This window comes from Sinohyriopsis cumingii, unplaced genomic scaffold (assembly GCF_028554795.1).
Source record: "Sinohyriopsis cumingii isolate HCF-2022 unplaced genomic scaffold, ASM2855479v2 utg002260l, whole genome shotgun sequence".
NCBI lineage: Eukaryota > Metazoa > Mollusca > Bivalvia > Unionida > Unionidae > Sinohyriopsis > Sinohyriopsis cumingii.
Window position 1 is genome coordinate 170,812 of NW_028316172.1, and position 14,730 is coordinate 185,541.

General features: G+C 34.4%; 1 protein-coding gene across 9 annotated transcripts in view; it reads right to left on the bottom strand.

Moving 5' to 3' along the window:
• LOC149770845 (uncharacterized) overlaps window positions 1-14,730 on the bottom strand; it is a 139,098-nt gene that overhangs the window by 67,747 nt on the left and 56,621 nt on the right. For 7 of the 9 annotated variants that reach the window (XM_089949045.1, XM_089949043.1, XM_089949039.1 and 4 more), the window contains one exon: window positions 13,625-13,787. The exons of the other annotated variants lie outside the window; for them this stretch is intronic. The gene's annotated coding sequence lies outside the window, so the exon portion shown is untranslated. The remainder of the gene's footprint in view (window positions 1-13,624; window positions 13,788-14,730) is intronic. 9 annotated transcript variants of the gene reach the window in all.

Sequence of the window (14,730 nt, forward strand, 5' to 3'; positions counted from 1 at the left end):
TTCAAACCCGCGACCTCCTACATCAGAGGCGTACGTTCTCACCACTAGACCACCGGAGCGGTCTGGGGTCTGTGCAGTGTGCATTAAGACCCAACATATAAGCGATTATATATGGTAATACTTTAGACAACGTTTCAATGAAATTATGTTCGTTATGATCACAATTCATAAACTAAAAACACACTTCTCTTTCGTATTTAAACAGGTGGTAAACTAGATAGACATACTTATTAGACAAAATTGGTCAAATCCTCCTGAAGTTTCTTTTTCTTATCTGTATCGCACTTAAAAAAGACAGATTTGTTAAACTGATGGAAGGATAAAGAACAAACCGTACCAAACAAAATTGTAATTGTATTTCTTAATTACGTGACACTTTTTGAACTTTTAGAATGAAATACAGATATAAATACGGGGAGTGACTCATTGAAATTCTGAAATGTTTTGGTTTGGATCTGGAATTATAAGAGGTGAGCTGGATTACACGTGTTCTTGTCTAATTTTGACCAATTGGGGACAAAGTAAATGAAATGACGTTTTGATATCTACCTGAATCGTATGATAAAATACATGGAATTTTCATTTTTCCTTTGGACATTAATACTAGCAAGTCATCGGCACCAAATTTATTTATTATTTTTTTGAACAACACATTGCATGTTAACATTTTAATTATCAATATCGTTTGTGCTTTTCTGTAAGACCAATACTTGTCTCTAAAAGAGTTTTATCCAAAGAGGCACTTTCAATTTTACTTATAAGCAGTTCTAGTTGCATTTTGTTTTGTTAACGACATATATTAGCACAACTTTGAATACCTAATACATCCAAGATTCATTAAAAAAATGTAACTGGCAGAGTCTTGGTTATTAAAATGAAAGAAATGACTTAACACAATTGGCGAAAAAGCCTATTATGATTATACAATTACAGTTGATTGAGTTCATTTTATAGAACTTGATATTTTCGACATATTATAAAATATGTTGATGTACATATGAAGAAATACAAGTATTTACTGTTGCATTATACGTTTTATTTTTCAGCAAAGCTAGTTTCCGACATGACAATTTACATGTAATTTGACCTTTTAAAACAAAATCTGATATATGTCCGCATTGTCTTATTCGCATTAATTTTAGCACTGCATTAATGCTAACATGAATTGTATGATTCAGTAGTTTGATAGATTTTCCTTCTGTTCCATTTTCTGTTCTTTTTGATTTGCCTGCACATTCAACAAAAAGTTACAGTGCTGTTTTATTTAAGAAGAAAGCTACACTGACGATTAGAGCTGTGTTGTCAGTGAGTACATAACTTAAATCTTGATTTATAGCATGGAAAATAATTGTACAGTACTCCATCAGGCTGAAAGAGACGTGTTCCCCTCCTACATCAACATAACAACTTTATTTATGATGCATCTAAATAATTGCACAGTACTCCACCAGACTGGAAGAGACGTGTTACCCTCATACATCAACATAACAACTTTATTTATGATGCATCTAAATACTTGCACAGTACTCCACCAGACTGGAAGAGACGTGGTTCCCTCCTACATCAACATATCGACTTTATCTGTGGTTGAATTAGTGCAGATAAGAATAAAAGGACTTGCATCAAACATAAATCAATAAATGCTGACGAAGTGGTTTATATGCTTATTTAATAATAATAACAATAACAAAGATGATGATTATGATAGTGTTGGTAGTGGTAGTAGTGTCGGTGGTGGTGGTGGGACCGAAATATATGTTATATTTGCACTGTCCCGCTATGATGATATAATGTATGTATTCATGTTGCGATGCCAAAGTAGTAACATAAAAATGAAGATAGTAATCTGCATTAAGAGAGTAAGTCTGACATTTGAACACTTCCCTGTTAAACAGTAGGTCTGACATTTGAACACTTCCCTGTTAAAGAGTAGGTCTGACATTTAAACACTTCCCTGTTAAAGAGTAGGTCTGACATTTCTACACTTCCCTGTTAAAGAGTAGGTCTGACATTTCAACACTTCCCTGTTAAAGAGTAGGTCTGACATTTCTACACTTCCCTGTTAAAGAGTAGGTCTGACATTTCAACACTTCCCTGTTAAAGAGTAGGTCTGACATTTCAACACTTCCCTGTTAAAGAGTAGGTCCCTGTTAAAGAGTAGGTCTGACATTTCAACACTTCCCTGTTAAAGAGTAGGTCTGACATTTGAACACTTCCCTGTTAAAGAGTAGGTCTGACATTTGAACATTTCCCTGTTAAGGTGGCGCTCACCAGATAATATGTACTTTTGAGAGAGTGACATATGTAAGGTGAAGTAGTTCGCATTTAAAACATGCACAGTGGAGAGAATGTTGGCATATCTCTATGCTACATTAATGTAATGTGGATGATATTTCTTTTGGATATTGTACTTTTGGAAATTTTACATGATTTAAGTACACTGCTAACTAAAATGACTGCTCCCTTGTGTTAAAAAATCAGTCTGAATTAGTCTAAAGTGCACTATACATAGCAGCTATTAAAATAGGGAAAATGAATTTTGCCAGACTAGACAATACCAGCTTCTGAAAGTGCAATGAATGAATTACCAAATATATAAAATGTAAAAAAAGTTATCAGCTCTTTTTTATACAATTGACCTCTGAAGTTCAGGAAGTGAAAATGACCAAGTAGAGCTAGCACTTTTTTGAAAGGTGCACATTTGAAGTAAGGCCAAGCTGTATACTCTATAACCCATAGTACACCCATCAATCATACACCAAAATAAAGGGAATTAAAGGTTCTTTGCATTATACCTAAGATATACAAGGTCTTTTTTAAATGGCCAGTATAACCAGTGAGGAGAGCCGGGGAAATTCTTTTTCTTTAAAATCCTAACCCTATGCAAAATGCGAAACTGTATAGCGCCACCTTAAAGAAAATATAAAAATGTTTGCAATTATTTTTTTTATTTTCATATAATTATGTATGATGTTCTGAATAAAATGGTACATTCATATTGATGTTAAGCATGAAAATAAGCTAATTATGATCTTTTTTCTCTTGCTTACATAATGTGCCATGAGGTATGTTTGTGTGAGTAGTGACCTTAATTATGGGGAAATTAGATGTCTTAGAATATAGGAATAGAGTCAACTTAAATTTAAAACTGTTGCAATAAGTGACAGAAATATATGGTGAAAATGTTTCTTTTCATTTATTTGCAATGAAATAAAAAAATAAATGGAGAGAAAGTGAATTCGCTTCTTCCATATTAAACAATAGGCAAATATTTTACACTTTGACCTTTGACCTTTATGAACCTGATGAGTTACCTCCCTTTTTTAATTGTAAAATTCATTGTTGATCTCTCTGAAATAATTCTGGCTAGTTTCATGTTCCTGTCATTCAGCATAACATTGGTTGCTATGTTTACAAAATGTAATGTGCATTCTTAAAATAGCTCACTTTTATCGGGGGGGGGGGGAGGCTGGACTTGTTCGAGACTCTGACACTCATAAATATTGTTCTGTGGGGGAAAGGCAGGAGAATTATTCAAAAGGATTGTTTTGATGCTTGAAACTTAAATGTTTCAGCCATATAAACATAATTAAATCATACAAAAATAATACCTATATCTTCTTTATGGTGGCGCTCACCAGATAATATGTACTTTTGAGAGAGTGACATATGTAAGGTGAAGTAGTTCGCATTTAAAACATGCACAGTGGAGAGAATGTTGGCATATCTCTATGCTACTTTAATGTAATGTGGATGATATTTCTTTTGGATATTGTACTTTTGGAAATTTTACATGATTTAAGTACACTGCTAACTAAAATGACTGCTCCCTTGTGCTAAAAAATCAGTCTGAATTAGTCTAAAGTGCACTATACATAGCAGCTATTAAAATAGGGAAAATGAATTTTGCCAGACTAGACAATACCAGCTTCTGAAAGTGCAATGAATGAATTACCAAATATACAAAATGTAAAAAAAGTTATCAGCTCTTTTTTATACAATTGACCTCTGAAGTTCAGGAAGTGAAAATGACCAAGTAGAGCTAGCACTTTTTTGAAAGGTGCACATTTGAAGTAAGGCCAAGCTGTATACTCTATAACCCATAGTACACCCATCAATCATACACCAAAATAAAGGGAATTAAAGGTTCTTTGCATTATACCTAAGATATACAAGGTCTTTTTTAAATGGCCAGTATAACCAGTGAGGAGAGCCGGGGAAATTCTTTTTCTTTAAAATTCTAACCCTATGCAAAATGCGAAACTGTATAGCGCCACCTTAAAGAAAATATAAAAATGTTTGCAATTATTTTTTTTATTTTCATATAATTATGTATGATGTTCTGAATAAAATGGTACATTCATATTGATGTTAAGCATGAAAATAAGCTAATTATGATCTTTTATCTCTTGCTTACATAATGTGAAATGAGGTATGTTTGTGTGAGTAGTGACCTTAATTATGGGGAAATTAGAAGTCTTATAATATAGGAATAGAGTCAACTTAAATTTAAAACTGTTGCAATAAGTGACAGAAATATATGGTGAAAATGTTTCTTTTCATTTATTTGCAATGAAATAAAAAAATAAATGAAGAGAAAGTGAATTCGCTTCTTCCATATTAAACAATAGGCAAATATTTTACACTTTGACCTTTGACCTTTATGAACCTGATGAGTTACCTCCCTTTTGAATTGTAAAATTCATTGTTGATCTCTCTGAAATAATTCTGGCTAGTTTCATGTTCCTGTCATTCAGCATAACATTGGTTGCTATGTTTACAAAATGTAATGTGCATTCTTAAAATAGCTCACTTTTATCATGGGGGGGGGGGAGGCTGGACTTGTTCGAGACTCTGACACTCATAAATACTGTTCTGTGGGGGGAAAGGCAGGAGAATTATTCAAAAGGATTGTTTTGATGCTTGAGACTTAAATGTTTCAGCCATATATACATAATTAAATCATACAAAAATAATACCTATATCTTCTTTATGGTGGCGCTCACCAGATAATATGTACTTTTGAGAGAGTGACATATGTAAGGTGAAGTAGTTCGCATTTAAAACATGCACAGTGGAGAGAATGTTGGCATATCTCTATGCTACATTAATGTAATGTGGATGATATTTCTTTTGGATATTGTACTTTTGGAAATTTTACATGATTTAAGTACACTGCTAACTAAAATGACTGCTCCCTTGTGCTAAAAAATCAGTCTGAATTAGTCTAAAGTGCACTATACATAGCAGCTATTAAAATAGGGAAAATGAATTTTGCCAGACTAGACAATACCAGCTTCTGAAAGTGCAATGAATGAATTACCAAATATACAAAATGTAAAAAAAGTTATCAGCTCTTTTTTATACAATTGACCTCTGAAGTTCAGGAAGTGAAAATGACCAAGTAGAGCTAGCACTTTTTTGAAAGGTGCACATTTGAAGTAAGGCCAAGCTGTATACTCTATAACCCATAGTACACCCATCAATCATACACCAAAATAAAGGGAATTAAAGGTTCTTTGCATTATACCTAAGATATACAAGGTCTTTTTTAAATGGCCAGTATAACCAGTGAGGAGAGCCGGGGAAATTCTTTTTCTTTAAAATTCTAACCCTATGCAAAATGCGAAACTGTATAGCGCCACCTTAAAGAAAATATAAAAATGTTTGCAATTATTTTTTTTATTTTCATATAATTATGTATGATGTTCTGAATAAAATGGTACATTCATATTGATGTTAAGCATGAAAATAAGCTAATTATGATCTTTTATCTCTTGCTTACATAATGTGAAATGAGGTATGTTTGTGTGAGTAGTGACCTTAATTATGGGGAAATTAGAAGTCTTATAATATAGGAATAGAGTCAACTTAAATTTAAAACTGTTGCAATAAGTGACAGAAATATATGGTGAAAATGTTTCTTTTCATTTATTTGCAATGAAATAAAAAAATAAATGAAGAGAAAGTGAATTCGCTTCTTCCATATTAAACAATAGGCAAATATTTTACACTTTGACCTTTGACCTTTATGAACCTGATGAGTTACCTCCCTTTTGAATTGTAAAATTCATTGTTGATCTCTCTGAAATAATTCTGGCTAGTTTCATGTTCCTGTCATTCAGCATAACATTGGTTGCTATGTTTACAAAATGTAATGTGCATTCTTAAAATAGCTCACTTTTATCATGGGGGGGGGGAGGCTGGACTTGTTCGAGACTCTGACACTCATAAATACTGTTCTGTGGGGGGAAAGGCAGGAGAATTATTCAAAAGGATTGTTTTGATGCTTGAGACTTAAATGTTTCAGCCATATATACATAATTAAATCATACAAAAATAATACCTATATCTTCTTTATGGTGGCGCTCACCAGATAATATGTACTTTTGAGAGAGTGACATATGTAAGGTGAAGTAGTTCGCATTTAAAACATGCACAGTGGAGAGAATGTTGGCATATCTCTATGCTACATTAATGTAATGTGGATGATATTTCTTTTGGATATTGTACTTTTGGAAATTTTACATGATTTAAGTACACTGCTAACTAAAATGACTGCTCCCTTGTGCTAAAAAATCAGTCTGAATTAGTCTAAAGTGCACTATACATAGCAGCTATTAAAATAGGGAAAATGAATTTTGCCAGACTAGACAATACCAGCTTCTGAAAGTGCAATGAATGAATTACCAAATATACAAAATGTAAAAAAAGTTATCAGCTCTTTTTTATACAATTGACCTCTGAAGTTCAGGAAGTGAAAATGACCAAGTAGAGCTAGCACTTTTTTGAAAGGTGCACATTTGAAGTAAGGCCAAGCTGTATACTCTATAACCCATAGTACACCCATCAATCATACACCAAAATAAAGGGAATTAAAGGTTCTTTGCATTATACCTAAGATATACAAGGTCTTTTTTAAATGGCCAGTATAACCAGTGAGGAGAGCCGGGGAAATTCTTTTTCTTTAAAATTCTAACCCTATGCAAAATGCGAAACTGTATAGCGCCACCTTAAAGAAAATATAAAAATGTTTGCAATTATTTTTTTTATTTTCATATAATTATGTATGATGTTCTGAATAAAATGGTACATTCATATTGATGTTAAGCATGAAAATAAGCTAATTATGATCTTTTATCTCTTGCTTACATAATGTGCCATGAGGTATGTTTGTGTGAGTAGTGACCTTAATTATGGGGAAATTAGAAGTCTTATAATATAGGAATAGAGTCAACTTAAATTTAAAACTGTTGCAATAAGTGACAGAAATATATGGTGAAAATGTTTCTTTTCATTTATTTGCAATGAAATAAAAAAATAAATGAAGAGAAAGTGAATTCGCTTCTTCCATATTAAACAATAGGCAAATATTTTACACTTTGACCTTTGACCTTTATGAACCTGATGAGTTACCTCCCTTTTGAATTGTAAAATTCATTGTTGATCTCTCTGAAATAATTCTGGCTAGTTTCATGTTCCTGTCATTCAGCATAACATTGGTTGCTATGTTTACAAAATGTAATGTGCATTCTTAAAATAGCTCACTTTTATCATGGGGGGGGGGAGGCTGGACTTGTTCGAGACTCTGACACTCATAAATACTGTTCTGTGGGGGGAAAGGCAGGAGAATTATTCAAAAGGATTGTTTTGATGCTTGAGACTTAAATGTTTCAGCCATATATACATAATTAAATCATACAAAAATAATACCTATATCTTCTTTATGGTGGCGCTCACCAGATAATATGTACTTTTGAGAGAGTGACATATGTAAGGTGAAGTAGTTCGCATTTAAAACATGCACAGTGGAGAGAATGTTGGCATATCTCTATGCTACATTAATGTAATGTGGATGATATTTCTTTTGGATATTGTACTTTTGGAAATTTTACATGATTTAAGTACACTACTAACTAAAATGACTGCTCCCTTGTGCTAAAAAATCAGTCTGAATTAGTCTAAAGTGCACTATACATAGCAGCTATTAAAATAGGGAAAATGAATTTTGCCAGACTAGACAATACCAGCTTCTGAAAGTGCAATGAATGAATTACCAAATATATAAAATGTAAAAAAAGTTATCAGCTCTTTTTTATACAATTGACCTCTGAAGTTCAGGAAGTGAAAATGACCAAGTAGAGCTAGCACTTTTTTGAAAGGTGCACATTTGAAGTAAGGCCAAGCTGTATACTCTATAACCCATAGTACACCCATCAATCATACACCAAAATAAAGGGAATTAAAGGTTCTTTGCATTATACCTAAGATATACAAGGTCTTTTTAAATGGCCAGTATAACCAGTGAGGAGAGGCGAGGAAATTCTTTTTCTTTAAAATCCTAACCCTATGCAAATGCGAAACTGTATAGCGCCACCTAAAGAGTAGGTCTGACATTTCAACACTTCCATTTTAAAGATTAGGTCTGACATTTCAACACTTCCCTGTTAAAGAGTAGGTCTGACATTTCAACACTTCCCTGTTAAAGAGTAGGTCTGACATTTCAACACTTTCACTGTTAAAGAGTAGGTCTAACATTTCAAAACTTCCCTGTGAAAGAGTAAGTCTGACATTTGAACACTTCCCTGTTAAAGAGTAGGTCTGACATTTCAACACTTCCCTGTTAAAGAGCAGGCCTTACATTTCAACACTTCCCTGTTAAAGAGTAGGTCTGACATTTCAACACTTCCCTGTTAAAGAGTAGGTCTGACATTTAAACACTTCCCTGTTAAAGAGTAGGTCTGACATTTTAACACTTCCCTGTTAAAGAATAGGTCTGATATTTGAACACTTCCCTGTTAAAGAGTAGGTCTGACATTTGAACACTTCCCTGTTAAAGAGTAGGTCTGACATTTCAACACTTCCATGTTAAAGAGTAGGTCTGACATTTCAACACTTCCCTGTTAAAGAAGTAGGTCTGACATTTGAACACTTCCCTGTGAAAGAGTAGGTCTGACATTTCAACACTTCCATGTTGAAGAGTAGGTCTGACATTTTAACACTTCCCTGTTAAAGAGTAGGTCTGACATTTGAACACTTCCCTGTTAAAGAGTAGGTCTGACATTTGAACACTTCCATGTGAAAGAGTAGGTCTGACATTTCAGCACTTCCATGTTAAAGAGTAGGTCTGACATTTCAACACTTCCCTGTTAAAGAGTAAGTCTGACATTTGAACACTTCCTTGTGAAAGAGTAGGTCTGACATTTGAACACTTCCCTGTTAAAGAGTAGGTCTGACATTTGAACACTTCCATGTGAAAGAGTAGGTCTGACATTTGAACACTTCACTGTTAAAGAGTAGGTCTGACATCTGAACACTTCCATGTTAAAGAGTAGGTCTGACATTTCAACACTTCCATGTTAAAGAGTAGGTCTGACATTTCAACACTTCCTGTTAAAGAGTAGGTCTGACATTTGAACACTTCCTTGTGAAAGAGTAAGTCTGACATTTGAACACTTCCCTGTTAAAGAGTAGGTCTGACATTTCAACACTTCCTGTTAAAGAGTAGGTCTGACATTTGAACACTTCCTGTTAAAGAGTAGGTCTGACATTTCAACACTTCTATGTTAAAGAGTAAGTCTGACATTTCAACACTTCCATGTGAAAGAGTAGGTCTGACATTTCAGCACTTCCATGTTAAAGAGTAGGTCTGACATTTCAACACTTCCCTGTTAAAGAGTAAGTCTGACATTTGAACACTTCCTTGTGAAAGAGTAGGTCTGACATTTGAACACTTCCCTGTTAAAGAGTAGGTCTGACATTTGAACACTTCCATGTGAAAGAGTAGGTCTGACATTTGAACACTTCACTGTTAAAGAGTAGGTCTGACATCTGAACACTTCCATGTTAAAGAGTAGGTCTGACATTTCAACACTTCCATGTTAAAGAGTAGGTCTGACATTTCAACACTTCCTGTTGAAGAGTAGGTCTGACATTTGAACACTTCCTTGTGAAAGAGTAAGTCTGACATTTGAACACTTCCCTGTTAAAGAGTAGGTCTGACATTTCAACACTTCCTGTTAAAGAGTAGGTCTGACATTTGAACACTTCCTGTTAAAGAGTAGGTCTGACATTTCAACACTTCTATGTTAAAGAGTAAGTCTGACATTTCAACACTTCCATGTTAAAGAGTAGGTCTGACATTTCAACACTTCCCTGTTAAAGAGTAGGTCTGACATTTGAACACTTCCTGTTAAAGAGTAGGTCTGACATTTGAACACTTCCATGTTAAAGAGTAGGTCTGACATTTCAACACTTCCATGTTAAAGAGTAAGTCTGACATTTCAACACTTCCATGTTAAAGAGTAGGTCTGACATTTCAACACTTCCCTGTTAAAGAGTAGGTCTGACATTTCAACACTTCCCTGTTAAAGAAGCACATGCTTCTAATTATCTGAAGGAGAACATAACATAGAGAGTGATCGAGATAACATATTACAAACAAATGCAAGAAAAAGTAAACTATTTATTGTATTTTCTTTTCGGATCCACAAGTTGAGAATAATTCATATTTCAGGGCTCACAAATGAACATATCGCTGTTTCCATAAATATTCATCCTTAATACATTTCATGTAACTAAAATGCGACCATTAATCGTTCAGTCGTAATTTAAACAAAATATCGAAACATGAGTCTGAATGAAGTTACCAACTTTGAACAGATACTGATTAGTCCCGAGTTTATCTTCACCGGGCAACTGTGTGTAAGAGTATATCGATCTGTATACTGTTTATATTATTGTATTGGCCTAACCGAGACCTCTATTATGTTAACGTCTCCATTACAGGAGGCTCACCACGGGTTTATGTACATTTACTTAAATCATTCATTCGCGTGTGACGGAACGGTAAAATCACGGGGTGGAACTGACCTATATCAATAATCAAAATACACACCCCTATAATGATACTACTGCTATTGTCTTCTCACATCATCTCGTTTGTTTGCAAATCTCTACCTGTTTTAAACAGAGATGGCACGGAAATTAGTCATTTTATTCATTGAGATATAGGTTATAATCTGACCGTCGCTAGGGGCTGCCAAACACTATCATCGTGTTGGTATTTCAAATCAAACGGGAGTTTCTGTAGCAATACGGTCTCTATGTTTGCATGGGCCAGTCTAAGTTTTCAAATAACATATGTAATATAATTCACCGTCTTTGACAAATATCAATAAATCCCGAACTTATGACGTACTCTCTCAGCACATGTACAGAGTTCCTCCTATTTCTTTGTTCAATTTGGTTTAGAAACACTGAAAATAGACGCTACAAATGTTTGACACTGAGGATAGTTTTAGTGCAATTGACTATTCTTGAAACCAGAAATGGAGAGCAATCATCCTGTTTGCTTGTTTACAAAGAGAGCTTCTTTTTGCATGTGTGTATTTTTTGGATTTTAATGAAGCTTTAACAATTTTTCAGTGATATCGCTATGATATCTGTAGTGTGGCATTTTACAGTGACGCCTAGCACTGAGGCATCATGTCGTAGACATCTAGCATGATGTCCAACCCAGTCACATTATCCTGACACCAGGGCTAAAGTCCTAACACTAACCTCTTAAATGTGAGGTCCTGGCGCGGCTGCTGTTAGTACAATTTTTTTTTTATAAATCTCTGGTATGACTTGACCTTGATTCGAACCCGCGACCTTCCGCATTCGAGGTGGACGCTCTAAACACTAGGCCAGATAAATGGTCTAGCTTCTTTTTGCATATGACTTTTAGTTTTACTGCAATAATAACCATTTTTACAGAAAATACCTTTTATATTACCCAAAGCCTGTGTACTTGCATCAAAAATAAATCATTAAATGCTCATGAAGTGGTTTATATGCTTATTTAATAATAATAACAACGATGATGATTATGATAGTGTTTGTAGCCGTAGTAGTGTAGGTGTCGGTGGTGGGACCGAAATATATACTGTGTTTGCGCTGTGCCGCTATTATGATATATTTCTGCATTCACGTTGTGCCGCTATTATGATATATTTCTGCATTCACGTTGCGATAGCAAAGTAGTAAAATAAAAATGATGATAGTATTCTGCATTCAAAGAGTAGGTCTGACATTTCAACACTTCCCTGTTAAACAAGCATATGTTTCTTATTGAACGAAAGAAAACGTAACTTAGAGAGTGAGAGAGATCAACAATCTCATATAATGCACAAAAATGAAAACTAGTTTTTGCATTTTCTCTTCTGATTCACAAGTCAGGAATAAGAATGTTTATTTAGGGCTCACAAATAAACTTATATCCATTTCCATAATTATCCCATATTGTATATAAAATGTGCAATAATTGGATGTAACTAAAATGCGACCACTAATCGCTCAGTCATAATTTTTAAAAAAATTATAAAAACGTGGGACTGAATGAAGTTACAAACTTTAAACAGATACTAATTCATTCCGAGATCATCTTCACTGGGAACTGTGTACCAGAGTGTATCGATATATTATTTATATTAGTGTATTGGCCTAGCGAGATATCTATTATATTAACTTCTCCTTAGGCTCATTACGGGAGGCTCTCCACGGGTTTATGTCAATTTACTTAAATCATCTCTTCGCGTGTGATGGAACGGTAAAGTAATGGCTTGGAATTTGCCTATATCACTAATTGCAGTTCATGCAACTAAAATGCGACCATTAATCACTCAGTCGCAATTTAAGCAAAATATCGAAACATGAGTCTGAATGAAGTTACCAACTTTGAACAGATACTGATTAGTCCCGAGTTCATCTTCACCGGGCAACTGTGTGTAAGAGTATATCGATCTGTATACTATTTATATTATTGTATTGGCCTAACCGAGACCTCTATTATGTTAACTTCTCCATTACAGGAGGCTTACCACGGGTTTATGTACATTTACTTAAATCATTCATTAGCGTGTAACTGAACGGTACAATCGTGGGGTGGAATTGACCTATATCAATAATCAAAATACTCCTATAATGATTCTACTGCTATTGTCTTCTCACATGACCTCGTTTGTTTGTAAATCTCTACTTGTTTTAAACAGAGATGGCACGGAAATTAGTCATTTTATTCACTGAGATATAGGTTATAACTGACCGTCGCTAGGGGCTGCCAAACACTGTGAACGTGTTGATATTTCAAATCAAACGGGAGTTTCTATAGCAACACGGTCTCTATATTTGCATGGGCCTGTCTAAGTTTTCAAATAACATATGTGATGTAATTCACCGTCTTTGACAAATATCAATAATCCCGAACTTATGGAGTTACATCTCTCTCAACACATGTACAGAGTTCCTCCTATTTCTTTGTTCAGTTTGGTTTAGAAACACTGAAAATAGATGCTACAAATGTTTGACACAGAGGATAGTTATACTGCAATTGATTATTCTTGAAACTAGAAATGGAGAGCAAGCATACTGTTTGCTTGTTTACATAGGGGTCTTCTTTTTGCATGTGTGTGCTTTGGATTTTAATGAAGCTTTAACAATTTTTAGTGATATCGTTACGATGTCTGAAGTGTGGTAGTTTATACAGATATCTAGCACTGGCGCATCATGTCGTAGACATCTAGAATGATCTCCCACCCGGTCACATTGCCCTGACACCAGGACTACAAGTCCTAACACTAACCTCTTAAATGTGAGGGCCTGCTGTTAGCACAATTTGTTTTATAAATCTTTGGTATGACTCGACCTGGGTTCGAACCCGCGACCTTCCGCATCCGAGGTGGCCGCTCTAACCACTAGGCTAGATAAATGGTCCAGCTTCTTTTTGCGTAAGACTTTCAGTGTTACTGCAATAATAAACATGTGTTTATAGAAACAAATATTTCTTATTAAAAGAAAGAAAACATGACTGAGAGAGTGAGAGAGATCAACAATCTCATATAATGGAAAAAAAAGAAAACTAGTTTTTGCATTTTCTCTTCTGATTAACAAGTCGAGAATATTCAGGGCTCACAAATGAACATATCCCCATTTCCATAATTATCCCCCACTGTGTATAAAATGTGCAATATATTGATGTAACTAAAATGCGACCATTAATCGCTCAGTCATAATTTTAAAAAATTATAAAAACGTGGGACTGAATGAAGTTACAAAACTTAAACAGATACTAATTAATTCCGAGATCATCTTTACTGGGAACTGTGTGCCAGAGTGTATCGATATATTATTTATATTAGTATATTGGCCTAGTGAGATATCTATTATATTAACTTCTCCTGAGGCTCATTACGGGAGGCTCACCACGGGTTTATGTCAATTTACTTAAATCATCTCTTCGCGTGTGATGGAACGGTAAAGTAATGGCTTGGAATTTGCCTATATCACTAATCGAAATTCACTCTCATATATTAATAACACTACTTTAGTATTCTTACACCATTCCTTTCGTCTTTAACCTACAAACAATTTTAAAAACAGATGGCATGATTTATATAAAACATGCACGAAACTTAATTATTTCATTCATTGATTAATAAGTAAAAATCTGACCGTCGCTAGAGGGTCTCAAACATTGTCAACTTGTTGGTATTTCAAATCAAAGGGGAGTTGCTTTAGCAACACAGTCTCTGTACTCGCATATGCCAGTCTATGTTTTCAAGTAACAGATGTGATGTAGTTCACCGTAATTGAAAATCTCCATAATTCCGTAACTTTTGGAGTTAAATCTCTTTCATCAATGTACACATGTTCCTCCTATTTCTTTGTTCAATTTGTTTCAGAAATATT